Below are 14,148 nucleotides of genomic sequence, written 5' to 3' on the forward strand. Positions count from 1 at the left end.
TGACTCGTGCAAAACGTTTATGAAACAGAATTTAGTCGGTTAATAAAATTGTTTTCATGACTGTAATACCATTACTTAATATTATTACTGTGTTTATGAAACAGGCTTGCACTTGCTATAATTATATTTTCGTCTGACTTTATAGCGGACAATCAGCGAATGTGAAGTTTTCTGACAATTTGCTGTTGATTTGTATTTCGCTTCAAACAGCGAACGAACAACGAAGTTTTGCTTCATCATTCGTTCGTTGTTCGTTCGCTAAGTGTGTACGCACCTTTACAAAAAAATTTTTTTCTGAATCAGCTGTGCCACAAATTTCTATGCATTTCTATTACATGTCAATTACTTAAAGAAAAAACAAAATAAAATTGTAAACTTCTTACACACAACAAAAAAACTGTCTTAATTAAAAAAAAAATCCAAGTCTCGTTGATTTGCCACAACAGAACAAAAACATAACTGGACCAGTGGCGGCTCATACATATTTAATGCCTAGTGCCAAAATCATTGGTAGATCCAGGATACCCTAAGGGGGAGGGTAATTCTTTTTCCTACTATTTCCTCCCTGGATCCGCCTATGGTCTAAACCAAAGACAAGAAATAAGCAATAATAGTAATAATAATAATAATAATAATAATAATAATAATAATAATAATAATAATAATAATTAGAGACGAGAATTCCATGCAAATGCATGTTTTTATAGCAACATAGGACATAGCTCAAACTTACAGAGGTGTGAAAATTATTAGAATAATCTTAATTTTAAAGGTTTTTTAATAGTTCCTTCACAAATATTAATTGAATTGATGAATATTGGTATATATTACTATACTGATGTAGGATATATTTACTACTAACAATGCCGGAAAGCATTGTTGTACATTGGTATTTTTCTTATTTTACAATTGTTATGGGAATTCAGAAATTATTATATTATGTTGACGGAATTGGAAACATAAAAAATTATATGCACAAAACAGATGTATACGTTCATTTGAACCTTCACAACAATGTAAACGCAAAGAACAATTTGTTTAAACCATTTCTTAATTAATTTTTAATGTTTCCAATTCCGCCAACATAATATAATAATTTCTCAATTCCCATAACAATTGAAAAATAAGAAAAATACCAATGTACAACAATGCTTTCCGGCATTGTTAGTAGTAAATATATCCTACATCAGTATAGTAATATTACCAGGGAACGGATTTATATGGACTAAAAATATATGAAATATGTAAATATATATGTAGTTATTTTTACCAAAATATGGAATTAAATATGGATTTTTACCAAAATATGGAATTAAATATGGACTTAAAATTATAAAAAAAATGACTATGTACGTTAAATATTGGTACATTTTAATCAAACTAAACAAAAAATATAATGGACGTACCTTATCTTCCAATGTAGTTTCAACAAAACACAATTTTTATTGTCTGTTACCATAACAATAGGTTACAAACATTTCTTTCAAGTGCTGAAAAGTGAATCTTCTTCTATTGTCTCTGAGGATAGATTTATACTGACTAAAAGAGCGTTCGACGTCACAAGAAGTAACTGGTACATAATTCAATTTCACAATGTCTGCTGGGGATAAGTCCAAGTTAATCTTCACTGTTGATTCACCACTCATCACAGCAACAACCTTTTGTAGTTCTTCATATCCAGGGTTTTTTGAAAGTACAGTGTCCACCTTAGCTCTTACTGCATCTGCAACTTTACCTCTACCACGATTCAGTTGTTCCACAGTACTATTTATAATTTCAAAACTTTCAGATAGTGAAAGGTGCCTATTTTGGAGACTTTTGAGCGTTTTTATGATGCATGAAAATGTATGCTGAATGTGAGCTAAGTCATTCTTCACACTTATGTCACAGGTAACTGTTTTCGCAGTATCAATTGAGACTGCATCTTCAGAGTCCAATGCAAGGAGAACATTGTTAATAGAGTCTATATGTTCGGCATAATATTCAACTGCTTCTAGCCATGTACCCCATCTAGTTAAAATTGGCTTTGGTGGCAATGGAATTTCAGGGTACATTTCTTTCAACATGTTAACTCTACTGGGAGCTTTGAGAAATACTTTTTTCACTGATGAAATCAACAAATCTACTTTAGGGAAATTGTCTCTGACCACTTCTGCCACACGATGAAATGCATGCGCCACACAAGTAAAATGAGTCAATTTAGGATATACAACAGATAATGCTTGTCCAGCTTTGACCATATAAGGGGCAGCATCGCTAATAAAGAATAACACATTATCGTACATAATACCCTTTGGCCACAGGATACCCATAGCTTCGTTGAACAGTTTAACTATAGTTTTGTAGAACATCACAATGTAAAAGAATTCGTTCAGAATATTGTTCACTTAACAAACCGATAACTACATTACCAACAAGTCTACCTTCTTTGTCGGGAGTCTCATCAATGGAAACCCAAATTGAACTATCTTTAATTTCATCTCTTATCTTCTGTATTGTCTCATCGTAGATGGATGGAGCATACGTCTTCCTAAGTGTTGACTCATCCGGGATTGTATGTTGAGTATATTTTTCAAGGAATTCCCTGAAGACCTTATTCTTTAGTTTGTAGAGAGGAATATCAGCAGAGATGAGAGAACGGCACAGGTCGATGTTAAACTCAGATCTTACATTCGATGTTGTTGGTTGTGTTAAAAACAATTGTCTCTGCTTGGAATTTAGTTGTTTGTTGGCCTGATGTTTACTAGTTGTAATGTGTTGTTGCACCAGGAACTTTTGTGTAGATGATACTGCACACTGACACAAATTACAAAATAATATTTTATTGTCAGTTGATAAACCATCTTCTTTAAATTCTGAAATGTAACTTGTTAGTTTTGATTTTAAATTGACTGAATGACGTACTTTTGGCATATTTACCGTCTTTATAGTATGATTTACAAAACTGAACCTATGTGTACTCTGACTGGCATTTAACTGTTGAGCTGCACAACTGAAGTCTGTTAAAAATTTTAAATTAAATTAATACAGTTTTGTAACTTACTTTCCCATTGTTGATAGGACTGCTAATTTTCAAATAACTCTGATGTTAAAGGGATTACTGAACATGTGTTTAAATCTCTATTGTTGAAATGTATTTTTAAAAGTTAATGGAATTTTGTTTTGTTTTATTGTTAAACCTAATATAATATGGACTGTTTTATATGAAATATGGAAAATATATGGAAATTAACGAAAATATGTACTAAAGTCTAAAATATGGAAAAATATGGAAAATAAAAGTAGGATTTTTCAACCCTACACATTGTGAAACATAAAGATAATGCAAAATATAAATTATATTAGCTTTATAAGTAAATATGTATTTACATATAAATCCTTTCCCTGAATATTACATACCAATATTCATCAATTCAATGAATATTTGTGAAGGAACTATTAAAAAACCTTTAAAATTAAGATTATTCTAATAATTTTCACACCTCTGTAGTACTTAACCTTTTCATTACTTTCCGGTTCCAAATATGTGTACTTTTCCTGTGCATATTTGTTTGCATGTTTTCGACTTTTTAGGGATAAAAACATGCATAATGCATATTTAGGTAATTTTTAGCTTAATAATGCATATAATATACATTACATTCAGTTTAAATGCATGTTTTAATGGTTTTGTGTGGACACCTCAGTTTCTCGATTTTATATCCCACATTTTAGCTTCAGGAATCAGGATTGAAGAATAAAAAGAAAAATAACTAAATAACAGAAAAATTAAATAAAATGTTAAGATTTTCTCAATAAGGTGTTAGAGGACCTTTCCCTGGACGGAAGTCCACTTTTACAACACTTTACCGACGACCCTCTATACACTACGTGTCATAAATGAATTTATTACGTTGGATATTTTGAGAATAGTAAGTAGAGAGGAAATATAGTCTAGAGGGTTCAAGGAAATTTCCGACAAATAATTTAGGTCAAAAGCATCCTCTTTCAGGGATGTTGTAAATTCTCTTCCTTTTCTAGTACTAGTAGCAATTTAGAGTCTTCTAAAATTGGAATCATCGTTAAACCATAAACCATATTCGTTATGGTTAAACTGTGTGTTGTTGTATGTGAATATTGTAAGTTACTAATGTGCTTGTTTATTCTGTTTGCGCGTGTTAATGTGGTTCTAATATGTTTCCAATTTAAAGATTCCAAAAGTGTACTCTTTGCACAGTGGATTACTGTAAAGGAAAAGATTTTATTAGATCAGATGAGGATGTCGTATTTTACGACTGTTGGAGTAATGAGTTAAGCAATGCTGTTCTGTTTCCGAACATTTTATATGACAATTGATTGTTCTTTGTAAAAAAATTACAAAACTTGTTTAAAATAATTATTAAATTACGATGTCCGTTTTTAAATCGTATCTAGGTAACCGTAAGGTCTATTATAATTTCAGATGAAATGTACTAAAAAAATTTCAAGTCGACCAGCATGTCGCATCTGTTTCACATATTGTAAGAATGGAACAGAAGAAAGAATCTGCAAAGAACTTCATAGATCTCACTTATGCCCGTGGGAAAGTGGATGTAGCGGCGAAAAACAAATTGGACAGGGTCATAAATGCTAACCCGGACTGCGGATCTTTTGTTCAGTGAAGAAGGTTATTTGTGGCGAAAACTTGAATGAAGAATTTGACCTGACACTGTCACAAATATATTCATTCAAGTTTAAACCCGTAACTTCTTGCAATATAGAGAGGTCATTCTCTGCCTACAAAAACATATTGACTGACAAGTGCAGGAACCTCACAGAAACCAATTTAAAAAATGTTGTTAGGTTTTTAACTGTGCAAAAAAAAAAAAAAAGAGAAGTGAAATAAGACATTTGAAACAAAAATAAAAGTGCATATTTTAATGTATTTTTCGCTTGATCATGCATATTTCATTGTTTGATAGTGCATGAATGCATGCATATTTTGGGATTTTATAGTGCATGAAATTCTCGTCTCTAATAATATTAATAATAATAATAATAATAATAATAATAATAATAATAATAATAATAATAATAATCACTCACCAAAATTTATACAACTGGAGCACTTGAGCACTTTTGTTGACCAGGTTAATATGCGCGATAGATAAAACCCATTCGCCGATTCTTCTGACTTGAAAATAAATCCATCATTTTTTGTTGAAGTTGTCTATTTTGCAAACAAAACTTCTCAGATTCATCGTGCCCTGTTAGTGCTAAATCTAGTGCACCACAAAATCGTATGCAATTTATTATTAAATTTAACACATATCTGTTTTTATCAACTTGCTCATTGTGTTTTGCAATCGCGAGTCTGTAGTGTGAATTTAACTGATTTTCAATGTTCACTTTACCCAGCATAGACAAACTGAAGACGTTATTCATATTAACCTTTGACTTATGATGTGTTTTTATTTTACCCCATAAATGTACTAAATCTGTCACACCCACTTTTGAACAGCTAAGCTCACCTCCGAACAGAACACACGGGAACAGAAGAACGCATTTTTCACATCACATCCACACAACCAGTTGTTTTTTAAATAAATATCTGGGTTGAATTTGCAAGATCTGTTAACTTTAGCACTTTGCTGCTTTTGATGAATATTTAAGTATAGGTCTGCCTAATTCTTTAACACGAAGTTTGTTTTCATATGTTAATGTTGAAAACGGAGATTTCAATAAAGCACCAACCGAGTTCATTTTTTCACAGTACACAACACGATAACACGACCACTATTACGATGACAACCTCACGACTTAACACGTTCACATTACAATAGTACTGTTGTAGAAATAATAAAGTGAAAACTTTCTCAAGCAAGTTTTGAAGAAACCGGGAGAGATTTTATTATCTTATTATTGCAGTCTTCGCTCTACGAAACTTGTTCCGACAAAGTGGAAGGGCAGATAGAGCGAGAGGTAGTAAGGGATCGGCGTAGAAAATGGGGATGTATACAGTTTTAGAAGCATTGCAAAAGCCAGCGACAATTTGTGCCTGGCACATTTTAGATCATGCTTTAGATGCTGAAAAGGACGAGCGAACATGAAGACTGCGCGCGCATCCCATTATATTTCTTATGGGATGTAGTGCCTGGCACAGATCCATCCTCCAAACACTGGTTGCAACGTGTTTCGCTGCAAAGATCATATTGACGGTAGAGATTGTATAAGCGTAACTTGTTTCTCTCAGGTTTTGAGCGGAAAATATGAATTCTCCTTTTCCTTCTGTATTCTGGTAGTGCCATGGCACAACGGCACTACCTCTAAAGCCGCCCATGAACTGGAGTCAATTCAGTAATATGTGTGGCCTCCACGAACTCGTAGGAATTTCTGGACACGACGTGGCATGCTGGAAACCAGGTTATCCAATTCCTTTTTAGGAAGATTGTCCCATTCCTTTATGGCAGCTAGTATCAGAACCCTTATGTTTTCTGGAGAGTGTGTACTATTGGCAAGTGTTCTTTTGAGAAGGCGCCATGCACATTCTACACAGTTCATATCTGGAGAAACTGCTGGCCAATTCATCCTATGAATTCCATGTCTCTGCAAGAAGTCATTAACAACATCGTCACAGTGGGGACGGGCGTTATCATCCATGAACGTCACTCCTGCTCTAATATCCTATGAAAATCCAGTATCGATGGGTCGAAGAACGTTGTCCTCGTATTTCTGTGCTTCCATGTTGCCCTATATGCGAACTAATATTGTGGGACGTCCCATTACGTCTCCTGCCCAGAACTGTGCTGAACCACGTTGCTGCTGGTAGTGTTCAGCAACAAACATTCATTGTAACTTTGACCACTGAATTTACACACACGAATGCTGTTTACAATCGGTCTGGATGGAGGCCAATTCTTACTTCATCTGTAAATAATGTTTGCCTCCATTGTTCTCGAGTCCAGTTTACATGGTCTCCGGCTCATGTTACATGATATTATATGTGTTGTGTAGTGAGACGAGGAACTTTTAGAGGTCTTTGGGAACGCAATCATACATCGTGCAGTCGATTTTGTACTGTTTGAGTTGACACAGTGGCCCCTGTAGCCCTGCAAAGGTCCCTCTGTAAAAAACTGAGTTGCAGTGGATGTAGGGCGTCGCCGTACAGAACTACGGAGATACCAGTCTTCTCCAGAATTTGTTTTACGTGAGCGTCCTGCTTAGAGTCTGTCTGCTTTCGAATTACCAATTGCCAACCGTTCACACCCTCCAGAAACCACAAGGGATGTGATGTCGTATGTCAATTTTAATCTAATGAACGTTTTAAATTTTAACTATATTTTATTATTGTATAATTCGTATATTGTTTATTGATTCATAACCAACTATGAATTATGTTGTTCACTTTTGTCTTACTGTTGTAGATCTGAGGATGGCAAATATTGCCAAAAACGTTAATCTTTTAACTATACTATAGCATTTAATAACTATATTGTACTTGATAAGCATATAGACGGCTATTACACAAAATATTATAAAATGTTTTTGTTGCTATTGATTGGAAAGAGATATGTCCAGAAAGTCTGGAATATATGGTTGCCTGGAGCGTTGCAAAGTCCAATGACTTGTTAAGCATCTATATTCATTACTATTGCTTGAAGTGAGTCATTGAAATTGGTGACAGTGCGAACGTTGTGTATGAGAATGTCCTTTCTTATAATGAATAAAATTCCTCCACCTTCTCTTTGTAGTCGGTCTAGGCGGATGAATGTGATTCCCTGGATAGTAAATTTTATTTATCATTATAATCATGTTTCAGATATAAATACAGTGTCAGGCTCTTCTTGTATAATGAATTGTTGGAATTTTACCTTTTTATTTTGAATGCTTCGGGCATTCCATTGGATTAATTTAGGACCTTGAAGATCTTATAGCATTTAAGCTGGAATTTTTTAAGAATTCTTTTTGACTCTCATTAACATCTGGTAGAATTTGTTTGATTATTTTGTAAATTTCTAGTCTCTCAGTTTACATTTCCATAAACTTTTCGGACTTGGCTCCTTGGTGGGGAGGAACTGTTCCCATGTCCTTTGGGAATTGTGGGGATGATGCCCTATCGCTCTTGAAAGGGAGTGACTCCTGGGATATTGTATTCCTGCAAGCTCTGCATATTGGGTCTCTCTGCCATAATATAGTTCTTTGTACTGATTCCCTGGTGTGGTTTGACGTTGGGCCTGCTTGTTGTTTTTCCCTTCATCTACCTGCCTACTCTGAGGGATCCCCGGTTTAGATGTAGGTGATATACTGTGGCTTCTCTTTTTTTTCCTAATTGGTTATGATTTTGTTCTACTTTCTACTGGTGGGCTATGTATTGTTTGTCTAGTACTGGGTGTTGGTAGCTCCTGGAAGTTTTCTTTATTTGTGTTGGGGTTGTTCTGTATTGCGACTGCTACGTAGGACTTGCGGCCAGTTAATAATTGTATGGCATCACATCATGACATTCGTATTTCATTTATTATCAGCAAAATTTACCTTTCCAGTTTTTTGTTTGGGAAATTATCGTCTACTGCCGTGTCAGGACCCTGACAGTTGCTACATTTTATGCGAGTGCTGGAACATCGTTCCACCGGGTGTGTCCAGTGGCGCTCGTACTTGAAAATAACAGCGTGCTACAAAATATTTTTAGACTCACCTAATTTTTGAAGATGAAATCCATCCGTCGACATTTTTTGGCACTGAATTTGTCTATGACTTTGGTGTTGAAGTCTTTCATACTTGTAACAAGTCTTTTCTCGATGGAAAGCATAGCCAGGGCGGTGAGACGATCCTCAGACATGGTACTTCTTAAAACAATTTTTATCCTATTTAAACAAGAGAAGCACCGTTCCGGTTCTGCGGTTGACATAGGAATTGTCACAAGAATCCTCACAAGTGATGTCACTTCACTGAAAGTTTTCTGAAGATTGTTCTTCAATATCAACTGTAACAGAGGAAGTGCACATTCGATTTGTCTAAAATCTGAACGCTCATACAAAATGCTGAGTTCTGTCCGTAGTTTGTTTTTCCAATTCATTATATCTCTCGCTAACGATGCCAAGTTCTCTCTCAGGAAAATCTTTTGAAAAGAGCTCAAAGTTTTCTGAGTCCAGGAGCTTTGCAGCATCCAGATGTTCTGTGGATTCGAAGCGACCACGCACCTCGGATGTGATACGATCACACACTTCCTTAGCATCCGTAGCGAAGTAAGAATTTCTACGACGCTTATTTGAATTTCGCACATTAGATGTTTGAACCTGAAGAGCTACAGCATCTGCTTCACCACTGACGATGTCCATTGCACTGGCGAAAGCATGAACCGCATTTTGTGCCTTTACTGCATCAGTCTGCCTGCATTGTAACTGACTGTACAAAATGTCAACATGTGGCATTATTCTGTGAAAGAATGTAAGCCAGAAAATAAACTCTTCGTCCTCCAAATTGTGACGCAGACCACGAGCTTCTTGGACTGTCGTGTTGGATAGTGACTCTTCCAGGTCATAAAAGCAGTCAATCAAAGAGTCTTTGTGCTCATAGATAACATTGACGGAACGAGATTTGAAATTCCATCTTGTTGACACACCAGGAATTCTCCGATCTACAACTGATTCTAATGCTGCTAAACGTTGGGGAGATCTTGAAAAAAAAGTTGTAAATCCTGAAAGGGTGCAGAAAAATACTCTTACAGACTTATTCTGGGATGCTGCCTTCTCCATTACGAGGTTTAATTGATGTGCATAACAGTGCACGTATTGTGCAAGTGGATAGTGTTCTTTCACTTTGATTTGCACGCCTCCCGTGTCGCCACTCATTACTGATGCACCGTCATAGGCCTGAGCAATTAATTTTTTGCGATCATCTTTAAAAATCTTATCTACCTCTTTCAAGATACACTCTGTAATAGAGTTCGCAGTGTGATCCGCAGGATTAAAAAATCCCCAAAATCGCTCATGGACAGCCCCATTCCTTTCATATCTATAAACTAATGCTAACTGAATTTTTTCAGCTATATCAGTAGTTTCGTCTGCCATGATAGACGCATACTTAGCGTCCTTCAATTCTTCTTGAATCTTTTCCTGACATACTTCCAACATACAGTCAAGTAAGTCATTTTGAATAGACTTAGAAGTGCCTTTAAACACTTTGTTATTTTCAATGTGTTCTTTCACTGCACTGTCCACGCTGCTTATCAAATTAATAAGACCTATGAACAGACCGGGATTATCCGATGTTTCCGTCTCATCGTGCCCACGCAATGCTAGTTCAAATGTCCCACAAAATTTTATACAATCTATTATTTTCGACAAAATGTATCGATTCTTTTCGACTTGCTCATTATGTTTCTGGACCGATTCTTGATAAGCTCTACTTAGCTGCGTTGCAATATTTATGGTGCCAAGTGTACAAAGATCCAATGAGTTTGCAATATGTTTCTTGCTGTGTGAATGTTTTTTTATATATTCATTCAGATGACCAAGATCTTTGACACCTGTCCTAGACCATGAATCACCACTACTGAAGAGGAGACAAGGGAAGCAGAACAAAGCATTTCGTATGTCGCATCCACATATACAGTCACTGTTGTCATAAACTGTTCTGTTGAATTTCCTAGTGTACAAATAGTTTCTACCACTCTTTGCTTTCTGCACAATATTGAGATCCGGTGTTGGCCTTCCTAGATTTTTAATTCTAATTTTTTCTTCTAATGTCTGTTTAGAGAAAGCAGTTTTGAGTAATGAATCGACGGAGTTCATCGTGATATAGCTACTATATATTTGAAAATGTTTATAATCCTAATATTAAAAAACCTGCCGGTACATCTGCATTAACATACACACTAAACTTATATATCACACTATTTGAATTACACTAGGCACAAAATATAGACACACATATTAGAATAAACATTTAAAATGATCACAGTACAAGATGATGAACACATAAACCTGTACACACTGTTTTGAAAGTGGAAAATAACTGTTGTTTTAACGGGCTCCCGCGGAAAGGCATGCCAACATAGACGTTAAAAGTGTATTTCAATATAACTATATTTATGAAAAAAACAAATAGCAAAAATAGACTATATATACATATACACATATATATATATATATATATATATATATATATATATATATATATATATAAAACATTTCTTTATTTCAAAGTTATATCTTTAGCGGTGTCTAGGCAGCACTGTTCCGTCGACTGCTACAACCAAAGAATATAAAAGGAAAGAAAGCAAGTTTCACCAAAACAAAGTGAAGAAGAGCGTACCGAGCTACACAATAGTGAGCACGATGTTGTGTGAGAAACAACGAGTTAGAAAGAGAAGACTACTCTTTCTAACTCAACGAGCACAGAATACAATAGAGTAGACACTAGCATCTTAATACCATTGCACGGAGTGAAGCCGGTTTGATGGACCTGACGCCATCTTGTTGCTACCAAAACATTGCAAAATAGCTATTACGTTATAGAAGATCTTATGATAATAAGAATTCCATATGTCCCTAATTTCTTGTAGGACTCACACTTTCTTGTTTGTTTCGTAATACAGAATCGCTATGCACGTATTTTTAGCAAAAATTACGAAACTGTCATCGATAAATCACATATATACAGGTTATTTAAATTGGCAGCTCTTCAAATTGCAGTATGGTATTTAATAGATAATCTGGAAGGTTAAACAAACAATAATGATAAAAAAGGAAAATAACAGTTTGACCTTATTTTGCTACTAGTCCAATAAAAATGCTACCCTATAATAATTACTTTTATAGGTTGATCCATTTGCTTCGATTTAATAATGAAACTTGCTTCTTAACGCAAATTATCATTCTCTTCCTTTTGCCAGTATTTCGTATAGATGTCCCGATTTTGTTTAGAGAAAAAATGGAATGCTCTTAACCATATAATATTTGATAGGCTCTACGTTTATAGTATATAATTAGATTATAACGGCGAACAAAAGTGATGTTTTATTACCAAGTGGGTCAAGTCAGTTCACGACCGAGTTAATGAAGCTACTAAGTCTGTAAGGCATAAGTCTGATTTCGTGATTATAAAAATTCATTACAATAATATTAATACACTATTTCTTTTTCTTCATCAAACGAATACGTGCATTCGGTTTAAGAGAAACCTCGGTACACCAGTTTTCTATAGCACTCGACACAAACTTCCAACATGGGTTGTTAGGTTAGCTTCGCTCGTAAATGCTAAGTCTGTAAAGCATGTCTGATTTCGTGATTATAAAAATTAATTACAATAATATCAATACACTAATCCTTTCTCTTAATCAAACAAATACGTGAACAATACGAATCTAACCGACTAACTTAGGCTAAATCATTCATTACCGTATCTAGCCTACCGGTAATAAGTACATTTCACACATGCATATTTACCCGTGAAAAGTTATTCCAGGAATTTTTTTTGGAAACCTGTTTGTGCAGCCATACGCAGAACATGTAGGCATATTGAAATTAGTTAATTTATTAATTAAAACAACGATGCAACATCACAATCAACTGCCCATGTGCTAACCGGGAGCGCAATGTTTTGGTAGCATCATAATGGCGACTGTCCACAAAAGCGGCTTCACCTCCAAGCTGTTTATATCTACTCTATGCATTCTGTGCAAGGTAACTGGAATATAATAGGTAGGCCATTCCCGCACTTTTCGCTCTCATTGGCTGCCCGCCTCTGGCGTCACTTGGAAGGTAAAGCATAGCGCGTCTTTCGAATTACAATTGAAAGTTACGTGTAAACTTCGTTTTAAACTATATACTACCTCCTATATCAATGCATGATGCATGAGTCATAGGATACAATTCAAAGAATTAGACTACTTACGTACATAGCGTAAGTTAAACTGACCTTAACAAGAAACACAATGTCATTAAATTAACAATTAATAGAATATAACTCACATGCAAGTAGTATACACTATGAATTGATATTTTTTATTGTGTAAATGCATAAGGAACAATCTTCATAAATATGCTAACCTCGTTATAATACTACTACAACATAATATTTAGAACAAAAGATCGTTTCCCTATATGTTAGGACTCGTACATTTATTAGAATACGCCACCTTAACAAGAAAATGAAAATAGAAGCCATGGAAAACCAGGCAGCCAGGAAGAGACTGTTGTGGATGGCATCTAGATCTTCCAAACCAACATAACACATCACTGTAAGTCTATTTATAAAATAAAAAAACTGGACCTGTAACACAAGACGGCGTCCGGGATTGTGTGGGACATTCCCGGCTAGGAAAACGCGATTAAAGCCATTGTCACTGTCGGTGTGATTATAGAAGGTGTGTATCTCGTTTGCGAGTAATTCGGCACGTTTTATGGCACCTGCGCGTGATTGTTTAAGGGAACAGGGACTCAGAAAATCCCTAGCGAAAATTTTAAGAAGGCAGGTCGGCGATCTGTAACACAACAAGACGGCGTTCGGGATCTAATTGTATTCGTGATTGTGTGGGACATTCCCCCCTAACAAGACGCGGTTAATGCTATTGTTGACTGCGGTGTGAATAGAGAAAATGTGTAGCGCACTTACGAGTAATTCGTATTTCGTCGCCTAAAGAATATAATTTTGATAGGTGTATTATTTTATAAACTAGCCGTACCCGTGCGCTCCGCTGCACCCGTTATAAATAAATATAAAGTAATTATATAATTAAAATAGGACATTTGATCCAGGGAGCATTCGTGTTTGATAGAAGGATAAATCGTTTATTATGTTACTTAATTTAAATTGAATTAAAAAATTAAAATGCGATCATTTTGATCCAGAGACCACTCATTTGGTCATAAAAATTAGTTTAGGAAATACAGGAAACGAATATACAGAACAGCCTATCAAGTTTTCTGTGCATAAGAATCTATTTTAATCTTACCTGTCCTCGATTCACTCAGAAGTTACTGTGATAACATTATAGCATTACGTCCATCTAGAGAAACTACACTTTCCTATGGTGAATTAATAATTAATTATACAAATCGGTTAATTTAGCTTCCGATATTACTTCATAGAAACGCAGAAATATTATCTGTAGGCTATCTTTCATAGCTTTCGATTGTTGCTGTCCAAGGCCCCTTATAGACGAAGTCATTTGTTTTTTAATTCATTACA

This window comes from Periplaneta americana, chromosome 3, assembly GCF_040183065.1.
Source record: "Periplaneta americana isolate PAMFEO1 chromosome 3, P.americana_PAMFEO1_priV1, whole genome shotgun sequence".
Classification (NCBI taxonomy): Eukaryota; Metazoa; Arthropoda; class Insecta; order Blattodea; family Blattidae; genus Periplaneta; species Periplaneta americana.